The sequence below is a fragment of the Trachypithecus francoisi genome, unplaced genomic scaffold (genome assembly GCF_009764315.1).
Source record: "Trachypithecus francoisi isolate TF-2019V2 unplaced genomic scaffold, Tfra_2.0 Lachesis_group16, whole genome shotgun sequence".
Lineage (NCBI taxonomy): Eukaryota > Metazoa > Chordata > Mammalia > Primates > Cercopithecidae > Trachypithecus > Trachypithecus francoisi.
The window spans coordinates 45828499-45850425 of NW_022681461.1; the positions used below are offsets into that span (position 1 = coordinate 45828499).

Below are 21927 nucleotides of genomic sequence, written 5' to 3' on the forward strand. Positions count from 1 at the left end.
TTAGAAAAAAAAAATAATAAATCACTTTAGATGTAAACATCAAGAGATATACCTGAAATTTCTCAATATTAATTCCAAAATATATCCAGCATTTCTTATGAAGTAATTTAATTTCAGCAAAACTTAAACTTACCTGTATTTTCTATTGAAGAGTATTTTACCCTTTAATATTTAGTTTTAATGAACATTGTAAGATGTGCAAACTGGGTCATTTCATTTATAAAACTTAAAATACCAAATCATAAGACCTCAAATAACTTTAAAGTACATTAATCAACTTATTTTTAGAAACATTCATTTTCAGATGCTGTAGGTATCCTTGTATTTTATGTCACTATTGTATTAATGTTATTGTGATCAATTTTTTCCTTAATATTGTTTTTCTTAATCTGACAAAATGAAATTCAGTGTGTCCAGTTAATGCCCAAAACCTTCATTAAAAAGGAAAACTATCAACATTATGTAAATTATAGAAAGCATATTTCGAAAGAGACTGTCCTTGTCCAACAGCACTCTATTTTTTAGTGTATTTAAAAGGAGAAATGTCTCTTAAAACTTAGTGTGCCTTTCACATGTTGAGATTTAAAATAATCTTTTCATTCTTTAGTTTATGACCCTGTGGAATTTTAATTTTATAGAAAATTAATGTCAGTTTGTATGGAGCAATGTTAATTTTTTATATGCTCCATATCCTAATTTAATTTGTTATTAGTACCAAATTAATGCTCTACAAGGAAAAAAATAATCATTGCTTCTTTCATTAGATTGTCCGATATATCTAAAATATATATAATTATAAAACTAAGCATAAAATATTTTTATTTTCTGTTATGGGTAGAATGCTGTACTGTTATTTAAGATGAGATTTAAAATGTGTATTTTAAATTTGATTAGCAGTATTTATGAATTCATCATAACTATGAATACAATCTGATTTGAGATTTTTCTAGTGGTTGTAAAATTATCCTTTACTTGACTATTTCGATTCAGAATCTCACAAGGCTTAGTATTTGTCATAATTTACAAATAAAGACTTCCTCAAAACTAGATCTTGGTGGTTTGGAAAGAGACTGATTCCCAAAAATGCTCTTTTTGGTGGTTATTATATCTGGGAACAGCAAGAAGGAAATGTGGAAACCCATAGTTTAAACTACTGTCTTTTCTAGGTTCTAATAAAAATAGTTATATACATTCCCACCTGGATAAGTTCCATTGACATACTGCAATATATATCGTAGTTTAATAGTATAGTATACATCATAGTTGGAAAATTAGGAGACATTAGTGATTATAATAGTACCTACAATTTCAGCGAACACTTAACTGTGTACCAGGTACCATGCTTAGCTCTTTAAATATATCATCTTATTTAATTCTCACAATGAGCCTGTCAAATAGGTGGCACTATCTCCATTTTACACTTAAAACAACCACCACCACAACAACAAACACAACAGGTAACTCCTCAGATCAACAGCAAGGAAAAGGCAGAGCCAAGAGCTTGGATTTAAGTCTAATAGTGTTTGACTGCTAAGCTGAACTAATAAATCTGACACTAAAAAATGTAGACACATATGTTAGATGGTGAGAGTAAAACACTTAGATATCTATAATGGAATTTTTGATCATAGTTTCTGCTGTATTGTAGACTAATTATAGCCTAATAGTGTGAAACTCTAATTTCACCTTTTTTTTTGCAGTATAAAAATATGTGCATTTATGCTAAGTGTGGCTGCTTACTTACTTGGGAATTCAGTAGTTGTTTAACTTTGTACTCTGTACTGATGAAGTTGACTATTCAGGGTTCTCAACCTTTGATTATGAAGAGAGGATCACTCAGCAGGGTATGGTAGTATATGAACCGTTTGCCCAACTTACTCAGCTGTCATTTGTAGAAGTAGGAGCTGAGGTTTTCTGTCTTCTTCAATGGGGGCAAACTTTATTGTAGGTATAATCCTGAATGAAAGGAAACCAGTGAGCATTATTACTGAGTGAAGAGGATGAGTGGATTACCTATGTTCTCTGAACCCAGAAGAACACATGACTGATGCTTTTCTATGGAGAAAAATTCAGTTCAACTTGTTTCTGAGATCTGCTAAGCTTCCCCCCGCCGCCTCAATTTCCTTAGCTTAAAAAAAAAAAAGTAATGCTACTGATTCCCGAGGTTTGCAGTAGGGTTGAATGCAGCGATGGATGTAAAATGTAGTACAGTGCCTAGCCTAGAGAAAGCAGGCAGAGCAGGGTGGCTGTTGTTATTGCAGCTATTATAAGGCCCTTGTAAAGATGAAGTAAGTAACAGTGGCTTGTTTTCATTACTTTTAAGGTGTGTGTATGTTTTATTTTGAGGAATGGTTATTTAAGATTTTTTTTTCTATATCTTTCCATTTATTTTCTTCACCCTTCCCTGTTTGTTCAAAGACTTTAAATAAAATTTTGATCAAGCACAGCCTACCATAGCTTCATATTTACTTTTCCATGACATATGATGTTCCAATGAGGCCATATCTCTAGTGAAACCTTTCATTTATGTTCCTATAGCAAATCTAAACCTATACTAGTGCTTTTGTCTTCCAAATAACAGCAAATAGGCTTTCATTACAATACTGAGAAGAATAAAAACACCCAGATTAGACCAATTAGCTTTAAATGAAAAGTCCAGTATAGTGTGAATGCGGAGAGCTTTGCAATAAAAAAGATTCTACTTATACTTTATAAAGATAATACCTATTATTCATTATCTTATACTCTGAATTACATTTTTTCAGTAATTATGATATGTACTATTGGTAATAACTGGCAAATATTAGCAGGCATCCAATAAATGTTTGTGTTTGCATTTTGATTCAGTAGTAATAAATAATAATTAAACAGTAACAATAGCTGACATTTGTTGAGTGCACAAAAACCAATCCAAGATGGATAAAAGACTTAAATGTAACACCTAAAACTATAAAAACCCTTTAAGCCAACGTAGGCAAAACCATTCTGGACATAGGAACCAGCAAAGATTTCATGCTAAAGATGCCAAAAGCGATTGCAACAAAGACAAAAAATGACAAATGGGATCTAATTAAACTTAAGAGCTTCTGTACAGCAAAAGAAACTATCAACAGAGTAAGCAGACAACCTACAGAATGGGGAAAATATATTGCAATCTATGCATCTGATGAAGATTTAATAACCAGCATCCATAAGGAACTTAAACAAATTTACGAGGAAAAACCAACCCCATTAAAAAGTGGGTATAGGATATGAACACATACTTTTCAAAAGAATACATACATGTAAGTTAACAAGCATATGAAAAGAAAAAGCTCAATGACATTGCTGATCTTTAGAGAAATGCAAATCAAAACCACAATGAGATACCATCTCACACCAGTCAAAATGACTATTATTAAAAAGTCAAAAAATAACAGATACTGATGAGGTTGTTGAAAAAAGGGATTGCTTATACACTGTTGGTGGGAGTGTAAATTAGTTCAGCCATAGTGGAAAGCAGTGTGACAATTCCTCAAAAAGCTGAAAACAGAACTACCATTTGACCCAGCACTCCCATTAACTGAGTATGTACCCAAAGGAATACAAATAGTTCTACCATAAAGACACATGCAGGCGTATGTTCACTGTAGCACTATTCACAATAGTAAAACATGGAATCAACCTAAATGTCCACCCATGGTAGACTGGATAAAGAAAATGTGGTACATATACACCATGGAAGACTATGCAACCGTAAAAAGAACAAGATCATGTTTTTTGTGGGAACATGGATAAAGCTGGAGGCCATCATCCTCAGCAATGTAACGCAAGAACAGAAAACCAAACACCACATGTTCTTACTTGTAAGTGGGAGCTAAATGATGAGAACACACGGACACAAAGGGGGGAGCAACTGGGGCCTTGAGGCTGAAGGGTATGGGAGAAGGGAGAGGATCAGAAAAAATAGCTATTGAGAACTAGGCTTAGTACCTGGGTGACAAAGTAATCTGTACAACAAACCATTGTGACATGTGTTTACCTATATAACAAACCTGCACATTTACCTCTGAACCTAAAATAAAAGTGAAAAAAAATCCTTTAAAATTCTGCCATTCAGAAACAACCAATGTTAACATTTTGGTATATATACTTCTAGTCATTTTTTAGCCATAAATACAAACTCATATGCACATATTATTTATATTTAATATACCTATATATATTTAAACAATAATTGGGCCATACAGTTTTTTCACTTTTTCCTTTTTATTGGTATGTAATAGTTACACATACTTTGGAGGTACGTGTGATATTTTGATACCTATATATAATGTGCAATGATCAATCAGGGTAATTTCGTTATCCATCCCCTCAAATGTTTTTCTTTATGTTGGGCACATTACAGTTCTTCTCTTTTAGCTATTTTGAAATATACAATAAGTTATTGTTAATTATAATTTCCCTACTGTGCGATTGAATATTAGAACTTTATACCTTCTAGCTAACTATTTTTGTACTCCTTTACCAACTTCTCTTGGGCCATACTATCTGTATGCATTTTTTTAACCTAATAACATGATATCTTTCTTGTCAGTAAATACAGATTTATGTAATTATTTTTTATGGCTGAGTTGTATTCTACTATATGGCTCTACCACAGTATGTTTCATCAGTTTTCTGCTGATGGATAGTTGAAGTTATTTTGAATTTTTTGGTTATTATGAATAAAATGGTAATTAATATCCTCTTGCATACATCTTTTAATTATTCTCTTTTTTCCCCTGGCATAAATTAGTAGAATGATTACATCAAATATTATGTATACTCTAAGGCTTTTAATACACATTCTCGAAGTGTCCCTGAAAAAGATAAGATGGTTCCAGTTTACCCCCTACAAGACTTCTATTAGCCTTTTAATTTTCTTTTTAAAGTGTGGTTCTTTATTTTCTGATAATAGAAGAAAATCTTTTTCTCTTTTTATAATTTTGATCTTCCCTGAATTTTCAGACATCCATTCTCACTAGGTCCTTATGTTATACAGAGTTGCTAGGTTTTAGTCTAAGAGATTCTCTTTGGTGAAGTAAGGAGAAAATATTTTGTGGCAGCTGCTCATCTCACATATTTTCTGTTTCATTGCTTTCTGAGTGCATGACTGTGCTTTGAATATTTGAGATTATTGGAATTGGTAAGTGACATCATTTTAATAGTAACATATCAAAAAGATTTTGGATTATCCAGAGTTGTTGTATATAAGAATTTGTGCAATTCTCTTTATTCTTTTACGTTTTTTACTTGCCAATTGATAAATTGTAGTTGTGTATATTTACATGGTACAGAGTGATCTTATGGCTTATGAATACAATGTTTAATAATTAAATCATGCTAATGAACATATCTATCACTTCCAATTATCTCTCTCTCTTTCTCTTTTTTTTTTTTTGAAACTGAGTCTCTCTGTTGCCCAGGCTGGAGTGCAGTGGCGTGATCTTGGTTCACTCCAGCCTCCCACTCCTGGCTTCAAGCGAATTTCCTGCTTCAGACTCCTCAGTAGCTGGGACTATAGGCATATGCCACCATGCCCGCCTAATTTTTTTTATAATTTTACTAGAGACAGGGTTTCACCATGTTGGCCAGGCTGGTCTTGAACTCCTGACCTCAAATGATTCATCAGCCTCAGCCTCCCAAAGTGCTGGGATTACAGGCATGAGCCACTGCACCCAGCCCAAAATAAAAATATCTTTTACACTGAAAAATATAAAATAATTTTATAATTGGGTTGTGGAATCGAAAATAATGTTGGAATGTTACCTTCTTCAAAGGTTTGTAAATACTTCCCAGATAAGAGCTATTTGTTAGGGAAATACAATTAGCTCGCAAAGTCATATAGTTCATCTGAGAATAAATGAATTTGATGGAAAAATACCATCCTTTGTCTCATCTAGCTACTTGACAGGTATAGACTCTAGTTTTTCAGAATATAAATTGTGCCAATGAGCAATCTAAATGTCCTAGATTTGGGGCCTAACTTGAATGTGAATATAAGAAGTATTGAATTTTGTGCTTTTTTGGTTGTTGCTGACAGTAGGAAGAGTTTGCTACTTGGTAGTTGACATTTTAGAATTCTGCTCGGAAGATTTCATATTGCACAAGTGGAACTAAAATTTCTTCAAAATTTCCTTAGTAGAGCTCTAAGCAATGCTAAACAAAAGTATTACAAGAAATGAAATGCCAAGGTGCACATAAGAACTTACTACTTTTCTCTTTTTGTTTATTTTTCTCATTAAAAAATTTGATGCATAATAGATATACTTGGTTTTAGGGTACATGTGATAATTTAATACATTCATATAATTTGTAAAGTTCAAATCAGTGTGCTTGGGATATAGATCCATCACCTTAAGTATTTGCCTTTTCTTTATATTAGAACCATTCAGATTCTTCTAGCTATTTTAAAATATAAAATAGATTATTGTAAACTGTAGTTACCCTACTGATCTAACACTAGGTCTTATTATTTCTATCACACCATGTATTTGTACCCAGTAATCAACTTCTCTTCATCCCCTTCTCACCACTACCCTTCCTGGCCTCTGGTAACCACTAATCTATATATCTTCTTGAGAGTCACCTTTTTAGCTCCCACATATGAGTCAGAACATGCAGTATTTGTCTTTCTGTGCTTGGTTTATTTCATTTAGTGGCCTGCAATTATATCTATGTTGCTGCAAATGATAAGATTTCACTCCTAATTTGTTGTGTATATCTGTATCACATTTTCTTTATTATTTATTAATGGCCACTTAGGCTGATTCCACATTTTGGCTGTCGTGAATAATGCTGCAGTAAAAATGGGCATACAGATGCCTTGTAATATATTTATTTCTTTTGTATACATACTCAGTGGTAGAGTTACTGGATCATATGGTAGTTCTATTTTTAGTTTTTTGAGGAAACTCCATACTGTTCTCCATAGTGCCTTACTAATTTACATTCTCCCTAATAGTGTTCAAGGATTCTCCTTTCTCCATATTTTTACTGGCGTCCATTATTGCCTGTCTTTTTAATATAAATTTTAACCAGAGTGAGATGATAGCTCATTGTAGTTTTGATTTGCATTTCTGTGATGGTTAATGATGTTGAGTATTTTTTTCATATACCTGTTGACCATTTGTATGTTTTCTTTTGAGAAATATCTATTCAGATATTTTGGCTACTTTTACATTAAATTATTGATTATTTTGCTATGGAGTTGTTTGAGCTCTTGCATATTCTGGTTATTAATCCTCGTCAGGTGGATACTTTGCAAGTGTGTTCTCCCATTTTGTGTGTTGTCTCTTCACTTGATTGATTGCTTCCTTTGCTGTGCAGAAGCTTTTTAACTTGATGTAATCCCATTTTTCTACTTTTGGCATGGTTGCCTGTGTTTTTAAAGTCTTACACAAAAAAATCTTTGCCCAGATCAATGTCCTGGAGTGTTTTCCCAAAGTTTAGGAAAACTTATTTTAAGGGCGTGTTGCAAAGTGAGATAACAATAATGATCTTAGTTTTAATTCAATATCAATATAAATAGCATTTAAACGTTGGTTATAGTCATTGTGAGTTATGCCTTGTCATCCTCAATCTATATCTTCTAAGATTTTAGTGTTTGATGACTGGGAAAACTGCTACATAATTAGCTTTGCATATCAGCTATTACTAGAGTAGTTTTGGTATTTTCCCATAAGTCTTTTTACCATCCTTTTCTGCCATTATTTCCCCTTCTCCTTCTGTGCCTGTTGTTTGATTTCTAGGTTTTTTGTTTGTTTGTTTGTTTGTTTGATGGTGGTGGAGGGGGGGATGCATCAGATTTTTAGGACAGAATCTTGAGGGTAAAAATATAAAATTATGCTCTTTTTGTTCAGATATTTTACCAGCCAATAAAAGCCAGCCTGCCTTCCTTCCTGCCTCCCTCCCCTCCCCTCCCATCCCCTCCCTTCCCCTCCCTTCCCCTCCCTTCTTTCCTTTTTTTTTCTTTTGAGACAGGATCTTGCTCTATTGCCCAGGCTAGAGTGCAGTGGTATGATCATAGCTCACTACAGTCTCAAATGCCAGGGCTCAAGCAGTCTTCCTGCCTTAGCCTGCTGAGTAACTAGAACCACAGGTGCACACCACCATGTGTAGGTAATATTTTAAATTTTTTGTAGATAATATTTTATTTTTAAATTTTTTTTTGTAGAAACACAGTCTCGCCGTCCTGTCCAGACTGGTCTGAAGCTCCTGGCCTCAAGCTATCCTCCCATCTCAGCCTCCCAAAGTGTTGGAATTACAGGCATTAGCCACCATGGCTGGCTCTTTTATTTTAAAAGATATATTTTATTTTAAAAGATTTATTGTAATAAGGTATTTTCTGTATATCCATTATTAAAACACAGTCTTGCACATTAAGTGCCTTCTATCTGTCAACTCCTTCTGATAGGTAGAAGGAGTTCTATGAAGCTTTCTTTCTAATACTAGCAGATGAGATATCTTACATCTTGCATCCTGGGTTGTATTTCAGACCAGTGGGTTTATTTCTTGTTTTTTCTTGTTGATATTTTTATCTCTCTTTGCCTTTTAAAAAGGACAAGATGACATTTAAGGGTAAGTAATTGCATCCGTGTAAAGCTTCTCCTACAGTTTTAAAGAATCTTATAACTTTGTAATCCTTAATTCAGCTTAATGTATGTATGAATTATATACCTTGTGGAAATGATCTTTTTTCACTGATCTAAACTGAGATTAAGGAAAATCTGGTAGGACTTCTTTAAAAATAAGGTAGATTTATAAATTCATTTTTCTAGTTTTATTGTTTATTATTCCTTTTCTTAAAAGGAAAGAATAATTAGGAAGGAAATAAAATCATAGCAGAATCAGTATTACAGAAGGTTGAAGCGGTTATGCAACTTTGCCAGAAAGTAGTAGGCTGGGAGTAAAGCAGATGAAATCCTTCCCCCTGTAGACGCACATTACACCAGTAGCAGGGATTCTCATAATTTTATACAATTGTTTTCTTTTTGTGTGTGTGTGGAATACAACATTGTCCTTTCTTGTGAAGGATGAATATGTATTATAATTCTTGTGGCACTGAAAGTGCTACTGGAGTTCTAACCTAGAATCACTATTTTCTGTGACCCCTTGACCCTGAATTCTTCCAGCATGTCAGTTTCCTCGTCAGTAAAATGGAGATGATATTACCTGGTCTGGTGCATCTTTGGGTAATTACGAGGATCCTATAACATGTATGAAAGAACTTAGAAAATTAAATAGCACTAATAAATGTTTTTGAAATAATTTTTTCTTTAAATATTTGGCATATAAACATTCCTTGGTCGGGTATATATAGATTGCTTAGTTTTCAATTTCAGATTGATATTTTTACCCCTTTAAAAGACAAGCAAGTAAATCAGATTATATGGAAATTGGCAACCATAAGTCTGTGCAATTTACTGTATGCCATTGAGTTTGCTAGAAAATCATGTTGATTAGAATGGGAATTTCTTAACAGCATAGTATTTGGAAAAGTTAAAATAATTTCATTTTCTGGGGAAGGAATCAGCATGGTAGTATTAGAAAAAGCCTGTGTGGAGAGTCAGAATGTCTGGATTGAAGTTCTGGCCCTGTAATTTAACCACCTTGATAAGTCACTCAGCAGCACGGAGCAACCATTTCCTCATCCGTAAAAGGTGACAGTGATGCCAGTCTTGCTTTTGCTCACAGGACTGTGGGGAGACCAGATGAGATAATGTGCATGTGAAGGTGATTTTCACATTAAAAATACTATATTAATAAAAGCTAAGTTGGACTGAACTATAAAAGGCCTAAGGTCAGGAACGGTGACCCAAGTATACTGAGAAATGTTTTAGTGTTTTGACTTTTGGAGGTTTTTGATTGATGACCTGTTCAACATGTGCCTTCAAAAAAATAAAATGTTCAACAACTTTAGTGTTTCCTTCCAGTTAAGTATACTGGCCGTTGCCAAGACCCAGGTGGTAAATTCATGCCATATACTACTATTTAAATAATCATATAAAGTAATGCAAATATTACTACTGTTCCCATATTTTGAAACATTTTGTCACCTTTATTTACACCATTTAATTTTGGGATCATTTCAAATTCCAAATCTATGAAGTGGTAACAGTGTTTGCTTTTATGTGAAATGTTTGAGATGCAATTAGCAAAAAACAAAAATGACAAAACATATCAAAGTGCAGTACAGAATTTTTTTTTGTTACAACTTTCAGTTCTAGGTGGCCCTAAGTAGAAAAGCTGCTGAAATGATGTGAACATAATTCCTTTGTCATTAATGTTAAGAGGCAAAAACGAAATTCTAAACTTGATGCTTTATCCTTTTGTTCATTTTAAGGCCCATTTTAAAATATAACTCGAACTATTATATCATTTAATACTTATTATTGAGAGACCGAAGCCTGTGAGCAGTTGAACTTTCAAGTGCTACAACCAGAATTGCTATTCATTTTAGCTACTTGGACGAAAAACAGTGTTTGATGGACTGCCTAGGTGAAGACCTGGAAAAGGAAGGGTTATCTACAAATTGAGTGAGTTTATTATGGCTTAGTGATTTGCTGATTGATTTCATTTGCTGTCAGTTAAGGCTCTCTTAATGTCAGTTTTCTTTGCATAATGCCTTGAAATAAAGACTGATGAAGTTCTTCAAATTGATGCCACTTATATAAACTGACCCTGATTTGCCCTATTCTGCATGACAACTTAAGTGACAGCAGTTAGAAGAAAATACAGCAATGAATATGCAACTTAAGGATTAAGGAAGATTCAGTAAATCATTCAGTCTAAAACCAGGTACAAAGGTAATTTCTTGTAATAATTCCACAGATGCCTTACGTTTGTTAAACAGACTATTATTACTCTCAAATATATGTTTTCATTATGTACATGTATTTGAATTGAAGAAGATAACTAAAAGTTATTCCAACAGGGATCCTAATTCTTTTCCCTCTTATTTAAAGTTGGAATTATCAAAATCACAGTTTTAAAAATATTTACATAGGATATCTACATGCAAAAGAATGATTAGACTTTTATCTTACAACATGCACAAAAATAAACTCAGAATGGAGTAAACAATGTTTAAAAAGACCTAATACCATAAAACAAAGGAAACAATTAACAAAATGGGAAGGCAACCTGTGGAATGGGAGAAAGTATTTATAAATTTTATATCCAGTAAGGAGTTTAATATCCAAAATATATAAGAAACTCATATAACACAATAACTTTTTAAAAAAATGGGCAAAGGACCTAAAAAGACATTTTTCCAAAGAACACATACAAGTGGCCAATAAGTAAAAAGGTGTTCAACATCACTAACCATCAGGGAAATGAAAATCAAAACCACAGTGAGATATCACATCACAACTGATAGGATGGCTATTACCAGAAAGTTAAAAGACAACAAGTGTTGACAAGGATGTAGAGAAAAGGGAACCCTTGTGCACTATTGGTGGAAATGTAAATTGGTATAGCTATTATGGAAAACGGTATGGAATTTTCTCAAAAAATAAAAACAGAACTACCATATGATCCAGCAATCGTAAATCTGGGTATATATCCAAAGGAAATGAAACCATTGTCTTGAAGACATCTGCACTTCCATGTTCATTGTAGTAGTATTCACAATAGCCAAGATATAGATACAACTTAAGTGCCCTCTAATGGATGAATGGACAAAGGAAATGTTTATACACACACACACACACACACACACACACACACACAGAGGAAAATTCAGCTTTAAAAAATAAAGGAAATCCTGCAATATGCAACAACATATATGAACATGGAGGACATTATGCTAAGCGAAATAAGCCAGACACAGAAAGGAAAATACTGCATGATTCCACTTATACACAGAATTTTAAAAAATCTAACTCATAGAAACAGAGTAGAAGGTAGTTACCTGAGGTTGGGGGTAGTTGGGGGAATGAGGAGATAATTGGTCAAAGGGTAGAAACTTTCAGTTATAAGATGAATAATCTCTGGAGATCATGGTACAGTGTTATATAATGCATTGTATACTTGAAATTTGCTAAGAGAGTAGATCTTCAGTATTCTCACCACATACACAAAAAGGGTAACTGTGAGGTGATAGATATGTTAATTAGCTTGACTGTGGTAATAATTTCACAAAGTATATGTATATTAAATAATCACATTATACTCCTTAAATATATACAATCTTTATTTGTCAAAAAAATAAATATTTTATTTGAGTTTGCATAGTACTGTATATTAAGTAACCAGTGAAATGTAGGGTAATTTTAGAAAGGGTTTAGGAAGTAGTTTTCAGTTTTGGAGCTTTCTAGTAACAGTAGTAGATTTTTTCCCCCTTTTCCCCACCTAAATTCTCCTAGTACTGACTAAAAGGAGACATAAGTTTTTGAGGGAAGACTAACTTAAGAAGTAACTCACTGAAGAAAACATTAAAAGGTGAACTGTGGCATATAAAATTTTAAGGTATTTGTTTGAGTGAACGGCAATTTATGAGTTGTGCAGCTTCAGGCCAGAAGTAGTTTGGAGGTCCTATTGAGAGAACACACTCAAATTTCTATACTTTTATAGACACTAAGCCAAAACTCAAATCAACTCTTTATCTGAAATAAAAGATTGTTGCTTAGTTCATTTATTTTCAAAGGAAAAATACAAATAAAAAACAATTTAAATTCTCGTAATTTCATTTAGAAATAGTATTCTTAATTTTCTTAACAAAGTACCCTTTTAAAAAAAAGTCTCAGAAGACTTGCCAATACTAGCCGATGGAATCCTTCCTTCAATTTTAGAAAACAGGAATTGCATGTAAACAAGTCGGGCCAGCTCTTAGAACCTGCTTTCTATATCCCCCTTCTCTGTTCTCCTTCTTTCCTAGTTCATTCAGCCCCAGTGGTCAGGCTGAGCTGACTATGAGAGAGGGCCCTTGAGAGGCACTGGAAGCATATTCCCTCAGCTCCTAAATGAAGTCTCAGTAAAGTGACCTAGGAGACTGTGCAGAATGACTGGCCCCTTGTTTTATCCCAGACTCTTTTCCAGGTAGAAACACTTATCTCTGTGGAGATATTTGCTCTGAACAACATGTTTCTTTTCTTGCTGATTTTTAGTATGGATTTAAAAAAATAAGAGAAGGTAACACATTTTTAAAGGAGTACTACTTAACTTTTAAAACTTGATGTGATTTTCACATCCTGACTTAATTTTTTTGGTTGCAATAATTAGAAAATTAATTGGAAGCCATACATATATCTTTTGATTGATGACCTGTTCAACATGTGCCTTCAAAAAAATAAAATGTTCAACGACTTTAGTGTTTCCTTCCAGTTAAGTATACAGCAGTGGCCAAGACCCAGGTAGTAAATTCATGCCGTATATTACTATTTTTAAATAATTATATAAAGTAATGCAAACATAACTACTGTTTCCATATTTTGAAACATTTTGTCACCTTTATTTACACCATTTAATTTTGGGATGATTTCAAATTCCAACTGTATATGTTGATTTGTAGCTCCTCTGAAACTAACTAATATCACACCAGAAATTTACACAATGAATTATTAAACAATTTAGTAGAATTGTTTTGCTTATTATATGGATTCGTATATGCTCTAGTAAAATATGACCCTATAGACTTAAGTATATATTACAGCAACTCCAAATGATATAATTTGGTTATAACACAGGAGTTATTTTTCATCATTCAGACCCCAAATCCCATATCTGAAATTCCAAACTCCAGAATGCTCTGAAAACTGGTAACTTGGAGGAAAAACCTGACCTGCCCTAATTTTGTGGCAAAACCTGAGAAATATGTTTTTGATTAGAGAGTGCTGTCCCAGATCTTGATGAGAGTGTTATTTAATATATGGTATATGCCCCTTGTTTCTTTTCTTTTTTTCTTTCTTTCTTTTTTTTTGCGGGGGCGGGGAGTGGGTTGTTTGTTTTTTTGAGACAAGTTCTCGCTTCTGTCACCCAGGCTGGAGTGCAGTGGTACAATCTCAGCTCGCTGCAACCTCCGCCTCCCAGGTTTAAGTGACTCTCCTGCCTCAGCCTCCGCAGTAACTGGGACCACAGGTGTGTGCCGCCACGCCGGGCTAATTTTTGTATTTTTGTAGTGGAGACAGAGTTTTACTGTGTTGGCCAGGGTGGTCCTGAACTCCTAACCTCAAATTATCCACCTGCCTTGGCCTCCCAAAGTACTGGGATTACAGCCCATGTTTCTAAAATAGGAAAGATCCTGAACTGAGAAACACATCGGTTCCAAGGGTTTCAGATAAAGGATTGTGAGAATTGTACTAGCATTATAAAATAGGTTCTATGCAAAGGACATATACTGTTGTTTCAATGCATTGTGTCAATGCAATCAAACAAAAGTTTTTTTCTTATAGAGCAGCACATTCAGTCTGTGGGATGGTATGCTTGAGTGAATTTTTGCTGTCTACTCTCTCTTCCATCTTGTTTTGAGTCATAAAGGAATTGTGTAGTATTTTATGCCACTTGAAAACTCAAAAAGACTTCAACAGTTGTGTTATATGCAAATCAGATAAGGCTCTAATGGGTTTTATCTTGCTTGTGTATAGTACCTGTTTGCAAACTAAAGGCACATTTTCACTCCATGCCAGTAGGAATCCTCTGAGGCATTATTCTTTGGGCCCTTCCCAGTTTATATCCTGAAAGCAGAATGGTTGAAATGCCTTGACATGTAAGTTATCTTTTCTTACTCAATGTTCTAATGTGTTCTCACTGGTAAAGGAATGCAGATTTTTTGAAGGATCTGGAGAAGCCAGGCTCTGCTGGTATTCAAACAATTACTCTAGATAGGGAGAGGAAGACCTGTTGTTGTCAGCTCAGTGGCTTGGTGGTTCGTATCCCGGACTGCTGGTAGTCCATAGGAGCAACAGGGAATAGAAATGGCTTTGTTTCAGAGTTCTCTACTTATTCTAGAGAGTGTATAGAAGTATCACTTAATAGTATTTAGAGACCAGTGGGAACTAAGATACTGGCTTTAAAAAAACCAAAATGGCCAGCTCTGTTGATCATATAGATTGGGATATGGCTAACATCATTCAGTGATGTACTGAGCACCTACCAATTGTAAGGCACCTACCCATTGTAAGGCTGTATTCTGGGACACAAAGGTAATTCAAACTGTTTTTTTTTTTTTTTGAGAGGAAAGAGAGAATGTGAAATTTAATATGAAAGTTGAGACTGAGATGAAATGAAAGGCATGGCTGCCGTAGGAGACACATAAATAAAAGTACCATTGGTTACCCTTTAGACGAATGAAATTTGCTCTTGCTGGGTGATTAGAAGAGGCTTCATAGAGGAGGTGGCATTTGAGTGGACCTTGAAGTTTATGTGGCTACAAATCCCTTTTCCTATAAAATGTTATTGTCAGGAAATACAAATAGGGAATATCTGGAGTGCGAGTCTCAGCCACTAGGTAGCTCTGCAGCAGTGAAGTCTATGAGACGACTTTTAATCTGCAAAATGAGGATTGAATGGGAGGATTGGTAAGGTTTTGTTTTTCAGCTACCAAAACTCTGTGATACTGCAAATAAACTATGGTCTTAGGAGAATTTCATGGCACTCTTATTATTTATTCCTTCACAATGTACAAAAAGTAAAATAATTCCTTTACTTGAAAATCAGCAAGCACCCAGGAATCAATTTGTCCTTAAAATGGAATGGCTATTTATTAAACATGTGCAATTCTTTGTTTATTAATTATACCTCAATAAACCTGTTTTAAAGAACTGAAATCATAACAATTTTTTTTCAAACTGATATAGTTTAACATACCTCAATGAATTTTGTTGTAGAATAGAGATTATAGGGATTATTGAAGTAGATGATAACTCTGGCTGAAGCATGCAAATTCCCAAACCAATTTGCTGTATTATATTAGAATCAGAATGGAATCATGGTGATAAAAGGACTGGCTCTTAATAAAGGCATGAAATATTTTCTCTCTTTCTCTCTTTGCCAATTTGCTTTTCTTCAGGTATATTGAAAATTGTTCATGTTAGATTTAAGTAAACCACAAACAAGTACATCAAATTCTTATAATTCTAGCTAAATGTGTTTTTAGCACCTCTGTCCAAATTAATGTAAAGAAACCAATTATGGATGTACTTTGCTGAAATTCATAAATAAAACTAACAGTTTGATGTGTAAAGAGGAAAGATAAGGCAGTCAACAGTGTGTGGATGTGTGGGTGTATTTACTCTGAGTCGGTAGCTTAGATTAAATGCACTTTCTGAGGAGCTGTTTGTTTCAACATAATGGACTGAGCAGTTTTTCTTTGGTAGTGAACAACTAGCTCTCAACCCTGCAAGCTATTTATTTCTGTAGCTTTTCTTTTTGCACTAACACCACTCTTTAAGAAAATTTATATATTGAACCCCAAAAGGTCAGAATTAGGATGTGTCTTTGGTCCATTGCCAGAGCTGATCAAAGCATTTGGATCTTTGTAGGTCGATTATGGAACAGAAATATGGGAGGTGCTGGTTAACACTTTGTTTAGTCTGCAAAAAGTGTAAATCACAAAGGGATAATTGAGATAGAAAGTGCCATTTATTAAGCCCCAAATATCTTTTGAAGGGGTTAAGTAGGCACTTCAAATATAATCCACATTATTAATGAAATTGAAAGGCTCACTAACTAAAATGAAGAACCCCACCAATATTTTATGTTCTTAATTTAATCAAGTGGAATAAGTATGTATGGAACTCCTGTTTTTTATTTAACCCTGTGCTTAATAGGTGACTGGGTAAGATGATGGAGAATGAACGAGCATGCAGGGGGGATAAATTAAAAAGAAAGAACCTCAGTGTTACCATTCATTATTACAAGGGGAACAAAACAAGCACTGATACGGGAATCATTGAGTACCAGCATGTATGCTGTGAGCCTTTGGGAAGCATGAAGACAGGAAAGGTTCTGAATAGATCACTAACCTTGTTTTGGACCTTCCCCCTAACCCCCACCTTTTTCTCATTAACAAGAGGCATTTGGCTTTTAAAAAGAAATAGTCTTTATTAGTGTTTTATCCACTGTGTTTCAATATGAAATTTTAAAATGTTTTATTTCCCCAACTTGAAAAATGTGCATCAGATATAGGATCATGTCTTCTACAAACAAAGATAATTTGACTTTCTCTCTTTCTATTTGAATAGCCTTTATTTCTTTCTCTTGCCTGATTGCCTTAGCCAGAACTTCCAATATTATGTTAAATAGGAATGGTGAGAGATGGCAGCCTTGTCTTGTGCCAGTTGTCAAGGGGAATGCTTCCAGCGTTTGCCCATTCAATATGATATTGGCTGTGGGTTTGTTATATATGGCTCTTATTATTTTGAGGTATGTTCCTTCAATACCTAGTTTATTGTGAGTTTTTAATATGCAAAGATGTTGAATTTTATCAAAGGCCTTTTCTGCATCTATTGAGATAATCATGTGGTTTTTGTCTTCAGTTGTTTAGTTTATGTGATGAATCACATTTATTGATTTGTGTGTGTTGAAGCAACCTTGCATCCTGGGGATGAAGCCAACTTAATCTCAGACCAAAGCTTCTTAAGCAACTTCAGCAAAGTCTCAGAATACAAAATCAGTGTGCAAAAATCACTAGCATTCCTATACACCAACAGCAGGCAAGCTGAGAGTCAAATCATGAATGAATTCCCATTCATAGTTGCTGCAAAAAAACAAAACAAAACAAAACCTAGAAATACAGCTAACAAGGGAAGTGAAGGAACTCTTCAAGGAAAACTACAAACCACTGTCCTAAGAAATCAGAAAGGACACAAACAAATGGAAAAATACTCCATGCTCTAAGATAGGAAGAATCAGTATTGTGAAAAAGGCCTTACTGTCCAAAATAATTTATAGATTCAATGCTCTTCCCATTAAACTATCATTGACATTCTTCACAGAATTAGAAAAAACTATTTTTATATTAATATGGAACCAAGAAAGAGCCTGAATAGCCAGACAATCCTAAGCAAAAAGAACAAAGCTTGAGGCATCATGCTATCTGACTTCAAACTATATTACAAGGCTACAGTAACCAAAACAGCATGGTACTTGTACAAACACAGATACATAAACTAATGGAACAGAATAGAAAATATGGAAATTAAGACCACACACCTACAACCCTGACCTTTGACAAAACCTGACAAAAACAAGCAATAGGGAAAATATTCCCTATTTAGTGAATGGTGCTGGAAGAACTGGCTAGCCATATGCAGAAAATTGAAACTGGACCCCTTCCTTACACCTTATACAAAAATTAACTCAAGATGGATTAAAGACTTAAGTATAAAAGCCTTAGAAGAAAATCTAGGCAGTGTCACTCAGGCATGGGCACAGATTTCATGATGAAAATGCCAAAAGCAATTGCAACCGAAGCAAAAATTGACAAATGGTATCTAATTAAACTAAAGAGCTTCTGCACACCAAAAGAAGCTATCATCAGAGTGAGCAGACAACCTACAGAATAAGAGAAAATTTTTGCAATTTATTCATCTGACAAAGATCTAATATCCAGAGTCTACAAGCAACTTAAACCAATTTACAAGAAAAAACAAACAACCCCATCAAAAAGTGGGCAAAGAACATGGACACCTCAAAAGGAGACATACATGTGGCCAACAAACATGAAAAAAATCTCAACATCACTGATCATTAGAGAAATGCAAAATAAAACCACAATGAAATGCCATCTCACACCAGTTAGAATGGATATTATTAAAAAGTCAAAAAACACAGATGCTAGTGAGGTTGTGGAGAAAAAGGAACACTTTTACACTGTTGGTAGGAGTGTAAGTTAGTTCAACCATTGTGGAAGACAGCATGGCGATTCCTCAGAGACCTCGAGGCAGAAATATCATTACTGGGTATATACCAAAGATATATAAATAAATCATTGTTATAATGATGCATACGCACGTATGTTCGTTGCAGCACGATTAACAATAGTGAAGACATGAAATCAACCCAAATGCCCATCAATGATAGTTTAGATAAAATGTGGAACATACACACCATGGAATACTGTGCAGCCATAAAACAGAGCAAGATCATGTTATTTGTGGGAACATGGATGGAGCTGGAAGCCATTATCCTTAACTAACAAAGGAACAGAAAACCAAATACTGCATGTTCTCACTTAGAAATGGGAACTGAATGATGAGAACACATGGACGCATGAAGAAGAACAACACATACTGGGGCCTGTCTGGGGTGAGTTGGGGGAGGAAGAGCATCAGGAAGAATAGCTAATGGATGCTGGGCTTTACCTAGGTGATGGTATGATCTGTGCAGCAAACCACCATGGCACACGTTTACCTATGTAACAAACCTGCACATCCTGAACATGTACTCCTAAACTTAAAAGATGAAAAAAAAAAATGAATCCTTTTTGCCATTCCTCCCTTCTTATACAGCTAAATGGCTTCCCATCAACCTTAAAATAAACTTTAAACTTCTCATTTTGGCCTTGGGCTCTTCATTATCTGGGCCCTGCTGCTCTCCAACTCCGTCACCTTAACACTCTCCATCTCATTCACTAAACTATGGTGACACTGACCTTTCTCCTGGAACTTGAACACAGTGCACATAGGCCCATTTTAGAGGTTTGTGCTTCGTGATCCCTTTACCTGGTATCCCTTTCTCCCAAATTTCCACAAGGCTCACTCCTTCACTTCATTTATGTCTTTGCATGCATATCACCTTATGGAAGCCTTCTCTCATTCCTCACTAAAATAACCTCCCTTCTGCCTTCATACTTTATAGCTCTGACATAATATGTTTGGCTATTATCTATTTCTCACCAAAATATTAGACCCAGGAGGGCAAGGCTTTACCTACTTTACCACAGTATCTTCAGCACCTAGAACGTAATAGGTACTCAATAATATTTGTTGAATATGTTAATGAATGAACTGAGATTTTCTCCACTGTGGCCTTTTTGAGAGGCAGAACTGCATGCAAATTAAGGAAAAAAGGAGAAGTTTTGGAATCAAATGGACCTCTTGTTTCCAGCCATGTCACTTTTTAGCAATGTGCCTGTAAGAAAGTTGTTTATGAACTGTGAGCCTTGGGACCTTTATATCTAAAATGTTGCTAAATAATTCCTGTTTTTCAAGGACTGTGTAAAAAGTAAGAGATTATGCATGCCGTCACAGAAAACAGACTATGTTCCTATTTACATATGCTTTATTTAGTAGAGTCAGAGAATGGCCTTCTTTTGAGTGAGGAGCCTAACTACTCTGCATAGGTGTATCTGTTACTTGCTGAGTGTCACAGAGAGTCAAAGTAACTCTGATCTCCAAGGAGTGTACTCTTAGACATCAAAAATTCATATGAACATTTCCACTTATCAAGGCCAGATGTCCTGATTTTGACACTTGAGCAGAGGTAGACTGCCTGAATTGTAGCTGACACCATTGCAACAGAATCCAAATATTCACCTATATCCTCACACTGTACCCTGTACCCTGTCTTATCTATACGTCAATAGACTCCAAAGACTCCAAAGCAGCTCTAATAATCTTCATTGTAAAACTCCTAATGATGTCAAGATAGAGTAGGTGCTGAAGAAATGATAACCATAATAATATATTTTTTTGTATGTGTTGGAGAGCTAAAATAATGAAGTTGGGCTGCTTCTTGGTTTCCAGTGTCCCACAATTAATTCTGCTTTAGTCACTAACCAAGCTACTTTCACTTTATCAGACCTTGTTTTGCAACACGTTAATACACCCAGTGGCAATTCTGTAATTTACCAATATGACAAGCATTTTGATGCTTAAATTTCTAAGTCCCTAAAGTAAGGCAATTTATTAGTATTGTTGTTGTTATCACTGATCTAGTAGTATCTTCTGAGAAACTCATTCCTCCTTTTCTAAGATTACTGTTGCCTTTTGTGGTTTTCATGTCCATATGCATGGTTTTCAATAGGAACTTTTTTCATCCTCTGATTATTTTGGTGACCTCTTTTCTATTTTTTGTAGGAAACCATGCTGTTTTTTTTTTTTCTACATGTCATTGTCCCTTTGCTCTTTCTTTACAGTAATCTTTAGCATAAGGGCAGTAATCACTATAAGTCTAGAAGCTGCATTTGCCCTTAGAATTGGCCTTGATTCAGTTCTAGTTGGAAGTAACGTATTTGAAAAAGAATTGGTCTTGCTTTTGGCACATTTAAGTTGTATATGCCATGGTTGAGTGGAAGCCAGAAAAAAGTTTAGAGTCTAAACAAGATACAAAGAAAACATTAAAAAAAAAAAATCTGCTGCAAAAGTGTTCTGCAACTGTGCTGAATATGGTTTCCCATGAGACTCCTCATACCTGAAAAGCTATCATATTTACATCCTTCAAAGATGGTGCCAGTAAAAACTTTGAGTGATGGGGTAAGTCAAGTCCAGGGCCATTTCAAATGCCAGAAAAGGAAAATGAACTTGGATTCTCTTTTTCTTGTATAAAGTAACACCAGCAAAACAGCTGAACTACATGCAGCATCACATCAAGTCAGTTTACAATTTTGCCTTCAGTTGTGCTTAACTAAGGAGGTTGTATATTTGCAACAAAATTTTTTCTCTTTTACTGACCTGATACATTTGCTATCCCTATCATTGTCACCATCATCACTAAAAAGCCCTTCAGTATCCGTGTATACACTGCATTCAGTATCTAGTTACACACTGTTTTCACCATAGCCTGTATTTAATAGTCATATACAATTTTAACTGGACAGTGGTGGCCCAGACCAGTCTATAAAGGAGTAAAATTCTTGTATATGTACACAAACCCTAATACATGTAGGACAGAAAATGGGCTGTCCAGAAAACTTCTTATAAGTAACGAAAGGGGAGGAACTTGGTTCACTAAAATCCTAGT

General features: G+C 34.7%; 1 protein-coding gene across 4 annotated transcripts in view; it reads left to right on the forward strand.

The window, feature by feature from the left end:
- The window catches only part of CCDC171 (coiled-coil domain containing 171), a 413214-nt gene that overhangs the window by 304845 nt on the left and 86442 nt on the right, over window positions 1–21927 (forward strand). The gene's annotated exons all lie outside the window — the stretch shown is intronic.